Genomic DNA, 20877 nt, shown 5'->3' on the forward strand with positions numbered 1-20877 from the left:
CTAGAAATTCAGGGGACTCAAATCCAACCTTTACTGGTGATGGTCTTAAAATTAACTTCCCTTGAGAACATGCAGCACAACAAAATTCACTAGTTATAAAAATCTTCTGGTTCTTTAGTGAATGTCCATGGGAGTTTTCAATAATTCTCCGCATCATGGTTGTTTTCGGATGACCCAATCGGTCGTGCCAAGTTATGAATTCATTTGGGCTAGTAAACTTTTGGTTTACAGTAGCATGTGATTCAATTGCACTAATCTTGGTATAATATAACCCAGATGAAAGTGAGAGAAACTTTTCTAATATAACTTTCTTATTTGAATCATGAGTTGTGATACATAAGTACTCATGATTTCCCTCATTCATAGTCTTAATATGATATCCATTTCGGCGAATATCTTTAAAGCTCAATAAGTTTCTTCGAGACCTGGTAGACAATAGTGCATTATTTATTATGAATTTTGTACCTCCAGGAAACAAAATTATAGCTCTTCCGGAGCCTTCTATCACATTGCCCGAGCCAATAATAGTATTAACATATTCTTCTTTTGGCACAAGATGGTTAAAATATATATCACCTTTAAGAATAGTGTGCGAACTTGCACTATCCACAAGGCAAATATCTTCAGAATATGTCCTTGCCATTTTTCTTCAAAGACGAATGATAATAATAATAATAAAATGAGTAGAAGTACATGCACAGTAAAATTATTCACATGAATACTTAACAAACACATACACATATCAAACTATTCCATCATTGATCAAATAGCCAATATTTCCTTCAGAATCCTTAAAGAAATTAGATACATCATAATGAGTGGTGGAATTTTCATCATTTGAAACAAAATTTGTTTCCTTTCCTTTGTCATCCCTTTTCAATGATGCTTGATAAAGATCAACTAGGTGCCTTGGGGTACGACAGGTACGTGACCAATGGCCCTTTCCACCACAACGGAAGTATTTATCCTCAATTGATTTACTTTGCCCATTATTTCTTTCTTTATCCCACTTCTAGTGAGATCCTCTCTTTTGAACATAATTCCTTTTCCTTCCATAATTTTTCTTGTTACTAAAACCTTGCCATTTACCTCTTCTGGGGTAGTTTTCTGCATTTACTTAAGGAAATGGGGTGGCGCCAGCTGGGCGCGCTTCATGATTCTTTTAAGAGTAACTCATTGTTGCGCTCAGCAACAAGAAGGCAAGAAATTAGCTCAAAAAAATTTTTTAAATCCTTTTTCTTGATTGCTACTGCAGGAGCACATTCGAGGCATGGAAGGTCGAGAAAGTTTTCCCTACCATATCGGGCTTGAGGAAGTATCACATGATTTTACCTTTTTTCAAAGTCTTTCCACAGATATGCAGGATCTTTTAATGTGGGATATTCATTTTTCAATCATACGTCAAGATGACGATGAAGGAAAATCATGGCCTTGGCTTTATCCTTCTGGGATGCATTATTTTTAACCTTAATGGTATCTCCAAGATCCATTGAATCAAGATGGATTTTAACATCTAGTATCCATGATAAATAATTATTTTCAGATATATCAAGAGCATTATATTTAAGATGAAAGAGTTTCGACATAATAAAAATTTGTTACCTGAAGTCTTCCTAAAACTTCGTTAGAGCTTCGTGCTGATAACGTGTTATAAAATAACTAAATAAAAAAATAAAGAAGAGGTAACAAAAATTAAGAAATATAAAAAGAGAGAAAGAAGTATTGCAACGTAAAAGAGAGAGAGAGAGAGAGAGAGAGAGAGAGAGAGAGAGAGTATTTTATTGCTTGTTGTTGTGTAAAAAGCCTCAGCCTATGCCCCTATTTATACATGTGCAAGGCTTTACTTTTTCAAACTATATTAAATACAATCATCCTTGAGAATGGGCATCCACATAAGATGTGATAAAGCATTCTTATCACAACAGTTTTTACCCAAATGTTCACTTTTGCCATTTTTAAATTCAATTCCATTCCATTCCAAAACCACTCACAAACCCCACCTTCTCTACTCCCAATCATCAATTTCTAATCAATCCAAGCCTAATTAACCCAATTATCAAATCAATCATTCATTTCCAACAATTTTCATCAATATTCAATATCAACAATCCAATCATTCACTCAATTTCATAATTAATTATAACACTCATTTCTTCAATCATAATCCCCACACTTTCCTTCACTTACCACGTGGGGATTTCTCACTGCATCACGGCCTCTGGTCCAAATTTTTACCAATCATCAATGGTATCATTATACATCAAATTTCATTCAACATACTCACCATATCTCATATCCAAGCTCAACAACAATTTAATTCATAATTCACAATAACAACCAACAATCAATATTCAACCAACTAATCACAAACACAAGTAATTCCATTTAATTCTATCCTAAGGGCAATTAACCTAGGCATTCACATAATCTTCCAAAATATCTACTCAAAACTAAAACCCGCACCTCTTAGACGGTGGTTCTAACTCCTCAAATCAAATCCTTTCTGTCAGAACTCAAACTCCACCAATGCTACACCAAAGGGATCCTCACTCAATTTCGCACCGAATTTGCACCAAACTAATCCATTCCGCATCAATGCAAGCTATCCAAATACAATTCCATCTAACAACATTTAATTATCACAATATTCGCACTAAGTTCATAACTTAAATTCGTGCAAATTCAAAGGGGAAAGGTTTCTTACCTTATCTCTCGTAACCTTGGGTTAAAACTCCGCTAGAACTAATATTGAGCCTCTTCTAAATATTGAAAAATCGAATTTTCCTTAATACCCAAATCAAAAACATAAAATTGAAAGAAAGAAAGAAATGGGCAAGAAATTCAAAGTTCCTTTCCACTTTGTTCAGATAGAATCGAAGTGAATTCTAAGAGGAATGTGTAGTCATAAACGGCTCATCAATCAGAGCTATGGATTGAAAGTTATAAGGATTGGAAATCAATGGTGAATAGTGTTTGGTTAGGGCTAAGTGTTCTTCCTCTCTTCTTCTCTTCTCCATCGTGGAACATAATGAAAGGGGTGGTTTTAGTGATGAAATTATATAAGCGTAAGGTTATGTATGTGAGTTTGGGCCCAACATGGGCCTGTTTCACTCGTTTTAGCCCGTTGGCCGAATTTTGGGCCAAAACCATTAAGATTAGTGTTTCTATTTGTATTCTAAATGTATTTATTTTCCCCAACTATGAAATTTTAATTTCTTAACCATTTTTACTTAGAATTAATTTATATTTAGTTAAATGGATTTTACATCTTTCACATCTAAATAGAAAATTTGTCCTCAAAATTTAACGACAATTACTTGTAAATGGGTAAGGATAATCTTTCCTCATGTCTGACTCAAGCTCCTACATATGCTCCTCCACTCCAGCCCTACTCCAAGCAATTTTCATCAACAGAACTTCCTTTCTACGTAGTCGCTTGACACTGGTATCATCAACTTCCTTTCAACTGAATTGACTCGGGCTCAAGAACATGAGTTACATCAGAAGTATACTTCCAAAGCTGCGAAACGTGAAATATGTCGTGCAGGTTCGAAAGATATGGCAGTAAAGCCATCTGATACGCCATTGGTCCAATCATCTTTAGGATTTGAAACGGACCATGTAACGGGGGTTCAACTTCTTCATTTTTATCGCTCTTCTGATACCCGTAGTTAGTGTAACACTCAGAAACACATTATCGCCTTCATCAAACTCCAACGGCTTTCACCGCTGATCCACGTAACTTTTTTGACGACTTTGTGCTGTGAGAATTCTAGCTCAAATTCTTTTAATTTGCTCTGTCATCTCAGACACAAATTCAGGCCCCCAACAAACTCAATTCTCTGGCCTCAAAAACATAATGGAGATTGGCATTTCCTCCCATACAGAGCCTCATACGGAGCCATTCCGATGCTCACATGATAACTGTTGTACGCAAACTCAAATAGCAGTATATAACGATCCCAACTCATCAGTTGGTCCAGCACACAAACTCTCAACATATCCTCTAGCGTTTGTATCATTCTCTCTGATTGGTCATCGGTTTAAGGATGGTACATCGTGCTTAGGTACAATTGAGTTCTGAACACTTTCTGAAAAGCTTCCTAAAATTGTGAAGTGAAACAAGGATCTCTATCTGACACTGTGGTCGTAGGTACACTATGAAATCTCACTATCTCCTTAACATACAACCTCGCCAATTCCTCCAAGGAATAAGTCATACGGATAAGCAAGAAATGAGCGGACTTTGTCAATCTATCAGTAATTACCCACAACGCATCAAATACCGCTCTAGTCCTTCGCAAACCGGACACAAAGTTTATGGCAATACCTTCTCACTTCCACTGGGGAACCTCCAAAGGTTGCCATATCCTGGATGGCTTCTAGTGTTCAAGTTTTACTTTCTGACAAGTCAAACACTTAGACACGTGTACCGCGATGTCATTCTTCATTCTTGGCCACCAGAATATCGCCTTCAAATCATGATACATCTTAGTTGTTCCCAGGTGGATAGAAAACCAGCTCTTGTGAGCTCCTGACAACACTTCTTGTCTCAAATCTCCCACATTTGGCACACAAATCCTCCTATTATACCTCTAAATTTCCTTTCTGTCTTGGGTAACCTCTCCCTATTTCTTCTATCCAATTACTTGCAGCATCTTTTGCAACTCTAGTTCATCCTACTAAGCTTTCTGAATCTCAGCCTTAAATTTGCTAGAGAAGTGTAGCTAGTTCAAGCACACACTTCCAGCCACCACTCTAACATCCAAGTGAAGATCTGCACACTTACTCAGTAACTCTCCCTCCTACATGGTGCAATTAAAATTGGTCCTACTTCTGGCACTAAGTCCATCGCAAGTTCAATCTCTCTTTGAGGTGAAAATTTTAGTATATCCTCAGGAGATACCTCAGAAAATTCTCTCGCATTAGGGATTAGATCCAAATCTTGCTCATCACTAAATTCAAATAATAACTATATGCAACTATCAGCCCTTCTAATCCCTTATACATAAATCGAATTGAATGCTCAAACAATTCAACATGTGATGCATTGATAATCAGTTATGTCACTCCGAAGATCACCTTCGTATTTAATGCATAGTTCCAAAATCTGTTGGTGTATTCTGTCACTGTCATAGAACCCTGCTTCAGCTGTATAAGCTCTAACTCCTTAGCCGCCCTCACTGAGCTCGGAAAGTATTTCTTAGAAAGTTTAACTCGTAAAGCATCCCAAGTTATCATAGCATCACCTTGCTGCAACAGACGGTTAACTCCTTGCCACCAGAATTGTTCTTCTCCCTCAAACTTATACGTGGCAAATTCCACATATTGATCCTCAGGAACGTGCTAAGCTTGCATAGCCCTTTCTATAGCTAAGAACCAGTTATCTGCTTCTGTCAGATTAGTCATACCCCTGAAAGCTGGTGGATTCACCTTCAGAAAAATGGCTAAGGTCATTAGCCCTCTATTGGTTCCAGTCACCCCATTACCATTTTCTTTTTCAGCCTATTGCCCTAGAATCTTAGCCGTGGCCTGCATAGCGGCAGCCATATTTTCTAATGCGGCCATAAAGTTCACTGGGTTGTTGTCGGTTAGTTTTGATTCTGCATTACCTCTCCCTCGACCATGTCCGCGTCCACAATTGGGTCCTGTTCATACCAAAAAATTGATAGCAAGGAGATCAGTCTCAATATCTCAAGTTTAGTGCTTTAAAGTCCTAAAAGTATACTCATGAGCATGCTATGTTTATCAAGCAGATATCCTAAATAGATATACACAATTTAGAGTGTGCTCTGAAGCATAGTCAGTCCGTTCCTCAGGCTCTTTGGGAATGAATTGCTTTGATACCATAAATGTAACACCCTACCCTTCAAAGCCTTATAATTAAGTCATAATTCAATGAGAGTTTGGTGCTATGACACAAAGCTGAGATATAAATACTTATGTATAGAAGAAGGTAGTAAGCTAAAAGCCTATAAGAGGATTTAAACCTCGAAAGAATGACAATTCGTCAATCATTCACACTCTTTAACATATGTAAGTGCTTCGAAAAAGGTAGATAATTAAAAGCTTAAAAGAAGAATAGGAGTAAAGAGACATATATAAGCATATATAAATATTACTAGTCTCGGCCCGCAAAAATTAACCCGGCTAGAGTTACAACTGTAAAACAGTTTGACATACATAACCTATATCTCCAAAAATACACCATAAGCCTCTATAGGCACGTCTTTAAAATAAATACATCAGATAAGTGTTTCCAAAAGAAAGAGAATTCTAAAACCAAAATAGAAACAAAAGTCTTCTTCACCATCTTCTAGATAAGACTCTCGCTCATTATAGAGTGCTGGGACCTGCATCTGAAAAACAAAAATAATATATGGGTGAGAGCCCAACCCAAGGGTTCCCAGTAGGGTAAAAGGGCAGAAACAATACAATATAAGGTAACAAGAACTCTCTAAGAAATCTTAATCCTCAATGTTTCATTGATCCAAGCCTAGAGTTCCTACTAATCCATAAAATGGCAACTTACCTAAACGATTTTAATCTATCCATTATTCTTAGTCTTTCACAAACTCCAATCACCACATCGCATTAAGAATAACATTCAGCGTCACCACCACTAGCGTAAGGGATCTCTCAGTTATTCAAACACATACAAAACAATACAAAGAATACACGAATAGAGAGAACAGATAAAGCAATTAGCTCAAATAGCATATAGATACAATTATTCAACAAGGCAAGTCAAATACAAGATCTATCAATACACCTAAATGCAAATGATGCATGTCTGTCCTATGGCCAATGAGCTCATATGTCAGTTATACAGCTAAGCCCGACATGTCCAATAGCGAATCCTTGACAGTCCCTCGGTGCGCATATCCCGAAGAGGTATTCACTTCCCTTGGAGAAATTATCCAAAAAGGTCTAAGTGTCCGGCCACATCTTACGACGAAGAGTCAACAAAGTCTCAAATCTCAATCCAGAGCAGGTGGGGTGAACTACTGCATCTATCCAGTGTAACACCCAAACTTTTAACACCTCATGATCACACTAAAAGTCCAGGCGTTACCTACCTCTATACCTTTTATTTAGTACTATATTTATTTAATATTGAGCCTTCGCGAAAATACAGCCGGATTTTAATTATAAAAATGAATGTCTTTACTTTAAACCAGTTAGACACATAATCATATTCACATAGTATATAATATATAACGTTATTTAACAATTCTCAAATACAAGTCCTGTCCCTCTAAAAACTCAAAATGACAAATGACAAAGGGAAAAATCTCAACTAAACTAAAAACTAAAAAAAAAAAACAATTATATATATACATAAAGCTCTGAAGTTCAGTCACAATTTCGCGCCAAAAATTCTTGAACCTGTCACTGAATGTTGGGTATAAAAAAGGGTGAGAACAAGCTACACATTCTTAGGAGGAAAGAGAATACCATCAAAGCAAAGAAATACTTGCAAATAGAAAGAATTTCATTATAAAAATAATTTATCTTTGAAATAACCTTTTGGAAAAGCTTTATGGGAAGACTTACTTTGAAAGGTCATAAAAAAACTCTTTTGGTTTACAATTCCGTAAAATAAAGTGTTTAAAAAAAGAACGGACCAAAAATACGCCTAAGGGCTTCCTACATAACAAACTTACATCGCTCATTCCTATCCATCCTATACATAAACTAGAGAAATAAGGCAATACCTAGCCCAATATGCCTCAACCTTCCTCATCACAATAGAAACAACCTTCAGCATCACTACCGCTAGCATGAGGGTTCTCAATTTTTAAACACATACAAGGAATACATAAGTATGGAGAGTAGATACAGCAATTAGATCAAGTAGCAGGTAAATATAATATAACAAGTAAGCAAGCCAATTACCAATGCACAACCAAACAAAACATACAAATGCAAATGATGCATGTCTGCCCTATGACTAATGAGCTCAGCTGTCGATTATACAGCCAAATCCGACATATCCGGTAGCTAACCCAGATATGAAACACCACATCACAAAATAGGTATTACTCGTCTACCCATGCCGGCATTTCACCATAACCTGGAGTAGGCATTACTTATCAACTCAGGCAGGTGCCTCAAACCATAACCCGAATAGGAATTACTCATCTATCCTCAGGCCATGACTTGGATAGGAATTACTCATGTATCCCTAAAACCATCATTCGGATAGGAATTACTCATCTATCTTCAAAACCATCACTCAGATAGGAATTACTCATATCCTCAAAATCATCATCTTATTCAACTAGATCAACTTATCGTTAATTCAATCCTTCACGTCTCAATCTTTTTCAATATCAATCTAATACTCCCAAGATCCTCAACCATTATCTCATAATTCTTATAAATCACAACTTAACTATATATTCCACAGTATCTCTTTTCCCTTCAACCCCATTGCTTAACTCTAATAACATTATCTCATTTCACACTTCCTAAACCCGAACACGTGGATTAATAAGTAATTTAACTTTTTAAAACTTCAACTAAAGAAATAAATCCCTTTTTGTTGTTATTCAAAATTAAATAAGTTAAACCAAAAACTAATTTCAAAATCATTTCAAGCTTTAAAACTTTTTCAATAAGGTTCCAAGCCATATTAATTTAAAACTAAAAATTCTAATTGAAAACCCCAAAAGTATTTATCCTCAAATCCATTACTTTACTTGCTTTAAAATCTTAAAAAGTATTCAAGCCATATTTCTTTTGATGAATTAATCAAATTAAACTAATTTTTGAAACCACAGGCAAAACCTCCAAAACCCTTTGATTTTTACAAAATTTCCGACAGAACCTCCCCTAAAAATCGAAGTTTACCACCCTTCACAGGTTTCCTCAGTTCAACCTTAACCCAACGAAATCAGCATTTCAATTCAATATTTCTAAGTCCGTCATTCAAAATCAATCATTTTCAATTTCAATCTAAAATTCAGAATTAACATGACCAAACATCATAATATCTATCTTTCAAACACAACATATTCAATCACAGCAGAAAATTATTTACATCCCAAGCATTCATTCATTTTCAATAATCTACTAAAGTTGTCAGGTATTCAAAGCCTAAAATATTTTTATTTTAAAATAATCTCCTACCTTGAGGAATTAAGCCCGTACCAATTTTGACGCGATAAACCCTCCTTTCATGTTAATCTGTAGCAGTGGCGGCAACTGCAGAAATTTCCAAGCGGCCCAACCGCAATATCCAAAACTACAGCAACCACATAAACTTTAATCGCAGCAAAAAATTATCGCAACTCAACCCTAAGACATTAACGTTGCAAAATCCTCACAACAGATAGGATAATAGAGACAAAAGGGGTTTTCAGAGCAGAAGCAACTTACTGCACAAAAGGAAACCATGAATAGAGCAGCCACAGCTCCAGCGGCTGACTCTGGCGAGCTCCAGAAGCGGCAGCACTTGCCAGTGAGCACCCTGGCAGTGGCAGCAACACAGTGACCACCCACTACCACCGTCGCGTTTCCTCCATCTCTGTGGGCTCACACTGACAACGACACGCCCTCCTCTCAGCTCCACGGTGGCGACCACAGCAGTAAGGCACAATAGCAGCCTGGAACGGGTTCAGCAACGACGAAGACGAGCTCCTCTTCCTCGCATCGCGTCATCTCTCGTCTCCCTCACGGTGCTCGACGGCAACGTGTAGTGACGGCAGTGGCATTCGCAACTCCAGGGACGGTGACAGCTTAGTTCTTCTCCTCCGCGAAGTCCCTCTCATAAGCTTCTCTCCCTCAACTGTGCGACGGCACTGGCAGCGACGGCACGAGCTCTGGTGATAAGGAGCGATGGCGGCGCAAGGCAGCAGCCCCTCCCTGGCTGGCGTGCTCTCCTCCCTCTCCTTCCCGGTTCGCGTGTGTGTGTGTTTGGAAGGGGGTGGCGGCTATTTTGAACATTAGGGTTATGGGTATATTTTTGGGGATCTCAATTATTTAAATCAAATCATATAAAATTTTTATTATTTTACAATTACTAAAATTTATAATTTAAATATGAAAATTATCCAATAATTTTAAAATTAGATTAAAATTTTAATTGAATTATCAAAACTTGATTTAATTAGTTTTAATAAAATAATTTCTGAAATTAAAGTCCTTAATGAATAAATAAATTGAAATTGAATCATAATAAGATTTTCAAAAGTTCTGGGTCTTACACCAAAGAAGCTTCAATCTCAATCCGGAGCAAGTGGGACAAACCACTGTATCTACTCAGGGAGTCACAAATCTCATTCTCAACCCTGAGCAAGTAGGGAAACTACACCTTTGCATCTACCTAGAGAGTCTCAAATCTCATTCCCATCCTAGAACAAGTGGGGTGAACCAAACTTTTGTATCTACTCAGGGAGTCTCAAATCTCAACTCGAAGCAAGTGGGGCGAAACACACCCTTGTAATCTACCTAGGGAGGTATCATTCTTAATCAAACTCATTTTCATCATCCAATCATGTCATCGCATCCCCTCCAATCAATTCCAACTCATTCCAATCTCAACCCAGAGCAAGTAGGATGAACCGCTGCATCTATCCGGGGAGTCTCAAATCTCAACCTAGAGCAAGTGGGACAAACCACACCCTTGCATCTACCCAAGTATGTACCATTCTCAATCAAACTCATCCTCATCATCGAATCATATCATCCCATCCCCTCTAATCACTTCCAATTCATTCCAATCTCAATCCAGAGCAAGTGGGGCAAACCACTGCATCTATCCAGGGAGTCTCAATCTCAACCCGTAGCAAGTGGGGGAATCTACACTCTTGCATTTACTCAGGGAGTCTCAAGTCAATTTAATATTCAGTAAGTTCATTACTCATAAGCTCTCATTAACCCATCATTATCTTTGATACTCCAATCCACAATCTTATTCAATTTCATCAAATTCATTCCTTAATTATGCTGACTTCTCAAGCCTAAAACGAGTTATCGGACCTTAAACAGGGGTTACAGAGGTGAAAAAGAAGGCTGCATAGGCAAAAATAGCTGAAAACAATATTTTTTAGAAAATAGGACAATCGTGCATACGCATATTCGTGCGTACGGACGAGCCCCTTTTTGTGCGAACGCCCGTGGCTCGCACGAAAGAGATTCATTTCTAGAATGCAAGTTGTCCGTATGCATGGGTCATACGTTCGCATGACTTGGTTTTTGTGTATATGCATCGTATGCGCACAAAACTCTTTCAATTCTGTAACACCCCTCATGCGTACGCATAACCTCAATTTTCTGTAACTTATGCAAAATTCAATTTTTAACCATTTTTATCCAAATGTTCACTTTTGTCATTTTTCAATTCAATTCCAGTTCATTTCAATACCACTTACAAATCCAACCTCCTCTACTCCCAATCATAAATTTTCAATCAATCCAAGCCTAATTAACCTAATTATTCAATCAATCATTCATTTCTAACAATTTTCATCAATATTCAATATCAACAATCTAACAATTCACTCAATTACACAATCAATTATAACACACATTACTTCAATGATAATCTACACGCTTACCTTCAGTTACCACGTGGGGATTCTTTACCGCATCACGACCTCCGACCCAAATTTTTACCAATCATCAATGGTATCATTATACATCAAATTTCATTCATCATACAACATACTCACCATATCTCATATCCAAGCTCACCAATAATTTAATTCATAATCCACAACAACAACCAACAATCAATATTCAACCAATTAATTACAAACACATGCAATTCCATTCAATCTTATCCTAGTGCAATTAACCTGGGCATTCACATAATCTTACATAGTGCCTACTCAAAACTAAAATACGAACCTCTTAGATGGCGGTTCTAATTCCTCAAATCAAATCCTTCCAGTCGAAACTCAAAATCCACCAATGCCACACCAAAGGGATCCTCCACTCAATGCTACACCGAATTTATACTAAACTAATCCATTTCGTATTAGTGCAAGCTAACCTAATCCAATTTCATCTGATCGCATTCAATTATCGCAACATTCATATTAAGTTCATAACTTAAATTCATGTAAAATCAAAGGAAAAAGGGTCCTTACCTTATCTCTCGTAGCCTTAGATCAAAACCCTGCTAGAACTCACGATTGAGCATCCCCTAAACATTGAAAAATCAAAAATTTCTCAATACTCAAACAAAAAATGCAAAATTGAAGCAAAGGAAAAATTGGATGAGAAATTTGAATTTTCTTACCACTTCATTTAGATAAAATCGAAGTGGATTCCGAGACAAATGCCTGGCCACAAATAGTTCGTCAATAGGAACTACGGATTAAAAGTTATGAGAATTTGAAATGAATGGTGAATAGTATTTGGTTAGGACTAAGTGTTCTTCCACTCTTCTTCTCTTCTCCACCATGGAACATAATGAAATGGGGGGTTTTAGTGCTGAAATTGCATAAATGTAAGGCTTATGTATGTGGACTTGGACTCAACATGGGCTTGGTTCACTTATTTTAGCCAATTGGGCCAAAACCTTTAAGGTTAGTGTTTCTATTCGTATTCTAAATGTTTTTATTTTTCCTAACTATGAAATTTTAATTTCTTACCCCTTTTTGTTCATAATTAATTTACTAGTTAATTATCTATATTTTAACTGGGTTTTACATCGACGCTAACGGTGACTACTGACATGGAATGTTGACTCGTACACGTGACTGTTAAGTGTCCACGTGTACGATTTGGACAAATTAGTCCTTAGAGTGAAGTATAAAATAATCCTGAAAAAGTTTTAAAAAAAATCTCAAAACAGTCTCTATATATTCCCATAATATTATTACGAGTAAAAATATTAGTATATACTAATTTTTTTATGTATTTTAAAATCCTAAATTATAAATTAATTTTGAAAAGACACTATTTTTTAAAAATATAATGTAAAATAAATGAACATATATTTATTTTTGACCATACAAGGTATTAATTTTATTGAATTTATAGATACTATATTTTATGATCATTTTTTAATGATAAAGAAGAGAATACGTTAGTATTGTTTAATTTGAAGAGATAGAAGAACTTTTAATTAATATGAAATTTTTCACAAAAACAATTAGAAATATTTGTGCAAATGCTTATAAAAGTAATACTTTAGAACTTACATGCAATGCAAACCAAATTAACCCTAGAAGTCAAATTTGTAAGTTTTGGTCAATATCTTAAAAATTTAGGTATATAAATAATGGCCTTCATAATATAATGACTTCTTAGATTTAGTTATTATTGTTATGATTTTCACATCACATCTATGTAGGTATCATAGATTAATGATTAAATAATATTATTTCTTATGATTTTTTAGAGTTAATAAATAAAATTATCTTTTAGTATATATTTGTTATTTTTTATATTTTTATTTATTATATATTTTTAATAATATTTTATTATTTTGATTAATAAAAATATTACAAGACATTGATTTTTAAAAAAGATTAAAAAATTCAAAGGAATTATTTTGGAATTTTTAGAAATTTTCAAGAATTATTTTGAGATTTTTTAATTTTTTTGGGACTATTTTGTACTTTACTTTAGGGATTGATTTGTCCAACTTGCACACGTGAATACTTAATAACCACGTCTGTGAGTTAATGTTCTACGTCAGTAATTACTATAAGTGACTAACAAAGAGAGACTGTATTATCTAATAAAAATAAATATTAGAATCTGTTTTGTGTATTTTGAATGTAAGTTCTAGATTTAAAGTATTGTTTTGTTTTTTAATTTTTTTTCTTAATTATTTAATAATGATATTATTTTTAATCGAAATTGATCATTTTTAAAGTATAAATCACATTTTTATCTTTTTTTATAAATCCAACCTTATTTTCATTCTTTTAATTATATAATGAGTATTCTTACTCAATTTTATCCTTGCAGCAAGGATTATATTTTACACAATTATTTACCATAAATTATGTCCATCATATTATATCCCAAATTATTTTCATCGATCTGGATACTAATTACATTTGAATTTAATAAGTTACATCTATTTAAGTTGTAAAACTCGGTCAAATCGTAATTAATTAAATAATAAATTAAATAAGAGCGAATATGTTTAGAAAATTTAGCAATCAGAATTTTATAATTTAAATTTGATATTTGGACTCAGTAAATTTTTCTGAATCGGAAAACATATTTTTCTGCGTAAAAATGCGCACTGAAAATTTGACCGGCAATACCGGTTGAAATCTATCCAGTACTGCAGCTGAATAAATTAATTATAAGTGAATAAGGTTAAGAAATGAGAAATTATAATTTGGGAAGATAGAAATATTTAAAATACGATTTAAAACTTTAATCTTAAAAGTTTTGGACCAAAATTGGGCCAACAGACTAAATCAAGTGAACCGGGCCCAAATGGGTCCAAGACTCAACATATATAACCATTTGGTATGAGCATTTCAGCTCATTAACCCTAAAGAAATGGTGTGGGGCACTGAAATGGAGAAGAGAGGAAGAAGAGAGAAAATTCTAATTTCATCAAACTTCAAATCACCATAACTTTCTCTCTGGAACTTCGATTGACGAATCGTTTGCGGCCACGCGTCGCTCTTCTCATCATCTACATTTCTATCTAAGTTTTGTGGTGAGTATTCCACTGTCATCTGCCTAGTTTTCATTTTTCTCCTTAAATTTGAGTTTGGTTATGGGTGTTGAGTAATTTTATGATTTTTGTTGTTTAGGAGTACTTTAGTATAAGCCATTGATGAGTTTCATCAACCAATTTCGTAGGTTAAGGTAAGAAACCCTCTAACACTTGTGATTTATCAATTTCATGAACCCTAGGTTGATTATAAGTGTGAAAATTGATTATGTTAGAGCAGTGGGTGATTTTGGTGCACAATTGGAAAATTGATATTGCTTGTGGGGCTTTGGTGAGGCTTGGAGCTAAAGGTTGGTGGAGACTTCCAAGAAGAAGCTCAATTATTTTGGCTACAAGAGGTACGATTTAAGTTTCATTTAAGTACCATGTGGTGTGATGAGAATTCCTAGGCTACATGCCCCTAGGATTAAGTTGGATTGTGTAAATGGTTGGTACTAATATGTATAGTTGATATGTAATGTAAATTAATGATTGGATTGAGAATTGTGTGAATTTGTATATTTGGTATGTTGAGAATTTGATGAATTGGATAATGAATATTAGTTTGTGGAATATGCATTTAAATTGTGAATTTGGGCCCGAGGCCGTGAATCTTGGACCGGATACCGGAAATAGGTAAAGAAGGTAAGTGATGTGTGTATTGTGTGATGTCATATGAGATTGAATGGAATTGTGATTGTTGTTATTTGGTTACAATTGATTGTAGGATTATGTGGTTATTGATTTTAAGGGAGGAATTGATGTCTTTGTTGATAATGCATGTGGGTTATATATGATAATATGGATTTATATGTATTGGGGGTTGATGGAATTGGTATTGTTGGAACTTGAGATGTGGAATGAAATATATGATATGGTATTTTGTTTGAAATTGAGTTATTTTATTGAGATTGGTCAAAATGGTGGATTGGTAGATTGTGAATTTAATGAGAATGTTGAAAATATGAGTTGAGGAGGCTTAATTGTTTGATTTTGGTAAGTTTTGGTTGGTTTTAAAAAGGTTTGAAATTAGTTTGTGTTGAAAATGTAGTTTTGTTGGATTTTATAAAAGTTGTGATTTTGGTCTACTTTGACGGAGCATAACTTGGCCTCCGGATCACCGATTTGTATCAAACTTATTTAAAAATAAAATTGGATCCGAGATGTTTATGTCGTTCGAAGAACGGGTGGAAAATGATTTGAAACAAAAAAGTTATGCCCGTTGGAAGTTTGGGGTTTGAAAATGTAATCCTGCGCATGGGCAACGCTTACGCGTCACCCGCTTTTCTCCTCTTCCCACACGTGCGCGTGTGCGCACGCGTGACCCCGTTTTTAGCACAAATTGATTTTCGAAGTTTTAAAGCCAAATTTTAGACTTCTATGCCTCCATTTTCATCCTTTAAGTCCTAAATTTTTATAGTATGCCTAGTAATGAGAAGAAGCAAGGAAATGTGATAACTTGTTGGTGAAGAAAGACTTGAAGTAATGAATTGCGATTGAAAAAGTGCAGAAATGATGGTTTGAAAATGAATGTGACGTGTGACCCCAGGTAGTAGGCAATGGCGTTGTCCACCTGCTCCGAGTATGAGATGGGAAAGAAAAATTATGATAAATAAGTTTAATTATAGAGTTTTGAATGAATGTATGTCTGTGATACCTGGGCAGTAGCAAGGGTTGTGGTTCGTCCCGCTTGCTCCAGCTTAATGTTTGAGATTTGATAACAATGATGATTGATTTTAAATTGAATGAATATGTTTGAGATACCTGGGCAGTAGTAAGGATTGTGGTTCGTCCCGCTTGCTCCGGGTCAATGCTTGAGATACCTGGGTAGTAGCAAGGGTTGTGGTTCGTCCCACTTGCTCCAGGTAAGAGATTGTGACGCCTGGGTAGTAACGGCAGTAGTGGTTATTCCACTCGCTCCAGGTTGAGCTATTAAACACCCACCTGGGTAGTAGCCGCAGTAGTGGTTATTCCACTGGCTCTGGGTTGAGCGAGTAGTAGCAAGGGGGTTGTAGCTCAAACCTACTTGCTCCGCAATAGGTGTTTCAGTCCATGGTTAGCTACCAGGACGTGTTGGGTTGGCTATATAACCGACAGATGATATCATCAGTCATAGGGTAGGCATACATCATATGCATATGTTTGAATTGTTTGGGTTTGCCTATTTGTTTTGGATTGCTACATCATATATGCTATGTTACCTGATTATGTGCTATTTGTTCTACTTGTACCTTATTGTGTATTACTTGCCTGTATTGCTTGTGTTTGTACAAGTGAAAGGTCCCTCATGCTGGTGCCGGTTGACACGGAGGGCTGTTATTGATGAGATGAGTTGATGATAAAATTGAATAATGATGATGATTATTGAATGAGATAATTTGAGCTCCCTAGGTAGACGCAGTGAAGTGATTTTACTTGCTCCAGGTGAGAATATGAGGTAATGATATAGAATTGCTAAGACAGAATAGCTGGGGATGGTTTCGTTTATAATTCTGATTGTGAATTGTCGGAGAGTTAGAAAGTTGGGAAGCATGCGGAACATGAATCAGATTTAGCATTTCCTTATGACAGTTGCCTATTTATGGATTAGCAAGAATATAGGACGAATATTGGGTGAAAGGAAGTTTAGGATGCTTAGTGAGTTTTTATTACAATGCATTGTATTTATTTGGCACTTGTACCATACTGGAAACCCATGGGTCGGGGGTTCTCATTCCGTATATATCTCTTATTTTTTAGATACAGGTTCAGGTGCTCAGAAGTGAGCTGTGGTTCATTTGAGAGACAGCGAAGATCTTTATATTCTCTACTTTATATTTTGCTTAGAATTTCCCCACCTTTACTTTGAAAAGCTTACATTATGTATTAAACTCCTTTGAACTTGCCTATAGAGGCTCTTATGTTTCTTTTGGGAGAGATTAGGAGATTCTGTTGTCAACTTCTTTCATACTGTACCCTAGCCGGTTTAAACTTCGCGGGTCGCGAGTAGTAGCTATTTACTTATGTTATATATCTATATACTGTCATTCTCTTATTCTCCTTAATGCCTTTATCTGTATATCGCTTTCGTTTTCATGCTTTATCTTTAAGTTGTCGATACGTGAGTGGTATGACTTCGTGGTTTTATTTTTACTCTTTTCAGGCTTCTCGATTAATACTCCTTTCAATTTTACTTATAATTATGTATTAAAAATCCACCTTGAGAGTCGTACCACCTTATTATCATTGACTTATGACTCGAGTATAAAGATTTGAATAGTAGGGTGTTACATAAGTTGGATATGTAATATTTAATTTTTTTAATTTTTAATTTTTTTTGTCAACTGATGAATTTTTTAATTAAATTCAAATATATCCAATTAATTAAGTTAAAAAATATACTAATATGATAGTATGCCATATAATTTAATATACTTAGCTATCAATACATAAAAAGTAAATTATTTAAAATAATAACGTATTTCTTTGTTAATACTATTAAATGTGTATAAGAAAAAGAATGCTTTAAATACGTATTTTACATAATACTTTACAAACGATAATATTTTAATTTATTATTAGTTATTTTTATTATTTTAAATATTATAATAAGTGATTATGTGTATATTTCTAATTCTTATCAATATGTATAGATAGTTCTAACTTAAAATTTTAAATATATTTAAACTAATTTGGATTGATTAAGTGATCACTTAGTCGTCCGCTTAAGTAAGTATTGAGATTCGAATTTTGTATCGTTGTAACAATTCATTGTCGGTCAATTAGATATTCTTAAATGAAACTCAAATTCATGACAAATTAGTTTTTTACTTGTTGGGTATCATAGAAAATCTAAAAAAAATATATTTATACCTGAATTTTATTATGTTTTTGCCCCCACTACTAAATTTTTTTGGGTCCGTCACTGGTTACACTAAACGTAAATTATACATAATTATTTGTTATTAAATTAAAAATTAAATTATTAAATCCTTAATTAATAATTTATTTTCTAATCTGAATAGCATACATGATAGTTAAATGCATGAACTCAAATTAAGGGATAAATATATTAATCTCTTAAATAGAATTTTTAAATTAAATTTTGATAATAAAATAAAATTTTTAGTTTTTTCTTTGTCAAAAATCTCGTGATTAAATTTTTTTTTTTGCAGTTACTTTGAGATTTTATTTCATGGTGTAATGAATATGATTTTATTTTGATGCCTTTTATTTTTGTCTGTTTATGCATAGGTGTTCTAAGAGTCTACAATTATTAGATCAAACTCTCAAGATTTTTAATATTAAAATATTAAAAATAATTATTATTTGTCTTAATCAATTTGACTTTGTTGAGTGATCATTTCACTCGTCTTCTGCTTAAACAACTATTAGGAATTAGAATCTCGCCTTGTGTGTAGCAATCCATTAACTAGTGGTAAACCCTTAATAAATGGTGTAACACCCTACAGGAAAGACCGCTCTGATACCATAATGTAACACCCTAACTATCAAAACGTCACGCTTCCGGCTGCGCCACTCTGATAGTTCGGGTATTACGACGACTCTTATAATATTTAATACTAAAATATGAGCCTGTTTAAATCTTAAACCGAGATTTCCAAAAAAACATACATTCATACTTACAAGATGAATTACAATACTCACAGGATATATATATATATATATATACAAACATCTCATATCACAATCCTATCTCTCCTACAAGACTTGCAAAATTAAAGGCGAGGGAAACATAAATACTAAAATAATACAAAAATATCGTTTGACAGAAAATAAATAATATCTTCTGAACTTCGTCGTCTGTAACCTGAAAAAGAAAAGACCTGTAGGGGAGTGAGAACATCATCCTCGAAAGGGTTCTCACTATAGGGTTGCAGAATTACTATAATAGGATACGCGAGATAAGATCGTTACAGTGATTAATAACCGCCTTATGCGTCTTTTCGAAGCAAAGGTTTACTATAAAAGAAATATCCGAAATCTTTTCTGAAAGAGGAAACTATTCATTTCTTAAAAATTCAAAAGCCTTTCAAAAGGTTTATCTATGCTAAACCAGACTAGTTTTTCAAACTTATCTAATCCAGAAACATCAACCAAACACGGCCTTCGGCCCACCTCATGATCAACCACGGCTCTAGGCCCAAACAGTCCAAACAACAACCATTCACCACGATCCAACAGAAATCCAGTCGCAAACACAAGTAGAAAAGTTCATGCACAAACAAACAATTACTTCAAGTAGAACAATTAGCAGTTAACCACAATTAATCACAAAGGCAAACCAAGTACAATATGCACACTCAAACAATGTCACATAGATGCATATGATGAATGCTTGTCCTAGTGGATGATGATATCATCTGTCGGTTATAAAGCCAACCGAGAAGTCCTGGTAGCTAACCATTGGACTGTCCCTCTGTCGTGCATCCCCAACTCGAGTTATTCACAATATTAATCATAATTCACATCCAACACCCTCACTGGTGTATATTCACGGGGCGAGCTCATCTGGAACTTTCACAGTGTCCGACCACACTTACGACACAGAATCAGTAGAGTATCAAGTCTCAACCTGGAGCACGTGGTGGCTAGCCACTGCTTCTACCCAGAAAAATTCGTATCTCAGATAATTGGAAGTACAACAATCACAATATCAATAATTCAGCATATATGCATTTATTCTCAGCCATAAATCAACATTCATCTCAGCCATCAGGCTTAAATTCATGATTCATAGTTAGCCATCCAGCTCATAACATATTACGCAATTAGCCATAATTCATTATCTTATACAGCCATTCCAGCTCATAACACAATAGCACTTCCACCATCTAACATCATCAAATTCATAAAATCATAATTCAAGCCATATATCACTTTTTCTCAATTCACTTCACTTTGAAATAAAAAATCCACTCTTTTCAGTCTTGGCTTTAAAGTTCCCATTCCTCAAATCATCTCAGGCTCATAAGCCACTTTTACTCAAAGTAGGTTTCCTTTTTAAAAACAAAGCCACCCTCGGCATCCTCTTTCCAAAACTCCCAAAACTATGGCAAATTAAAGATCTATTTTGAAATATTCAAAATCATCCATTCAACACCGGGATTTTATAACAAAAGCTCCTCGGCAGAGTCTCAAGTCTTTAGGGGAGAATAATATAACTCATTTCCTCAAGTTCGCTTAAAATCTTTAAAACCTCGGCTTCCTGGTTTGAGTAATAAAAATAGCATCTA

The 20877-nt window shown here is 34.9% G+C and overlaps 1 long non-coding RNA gene across 1 annotated transcript; it reads right to left on the minus strand.

Annotated features, from left to right (window-relative positions):
- Positions 6085 to 9959, minus strand: LOC107619788. Its single transcript, XR_001615798.2, has 3 exons — positions 9385 to 9959; positions 9136 to 9250; positions 6085 to 6359 (listed from the first exon to the last, which is right to left on the minus strand). It is a non-coding gene; the product is annotated as an uncharacterized LOC107619788 (long non-coding RNA).

Source organism: Arachis ipaensis, chromosome B09, assembly GCF_000816755.2.
Source record: "Arachis ipaensis cultivar K30076 chromosome B09, Araip1.1, whole genome shotgun sequence".
NCBI classification, from domain to species: Eukaryota; Viridiplantae; Streptophyta; class Magnoliopsida; order Fabales; family Fabaceae; genus Arachis; species Arachis ipaensis.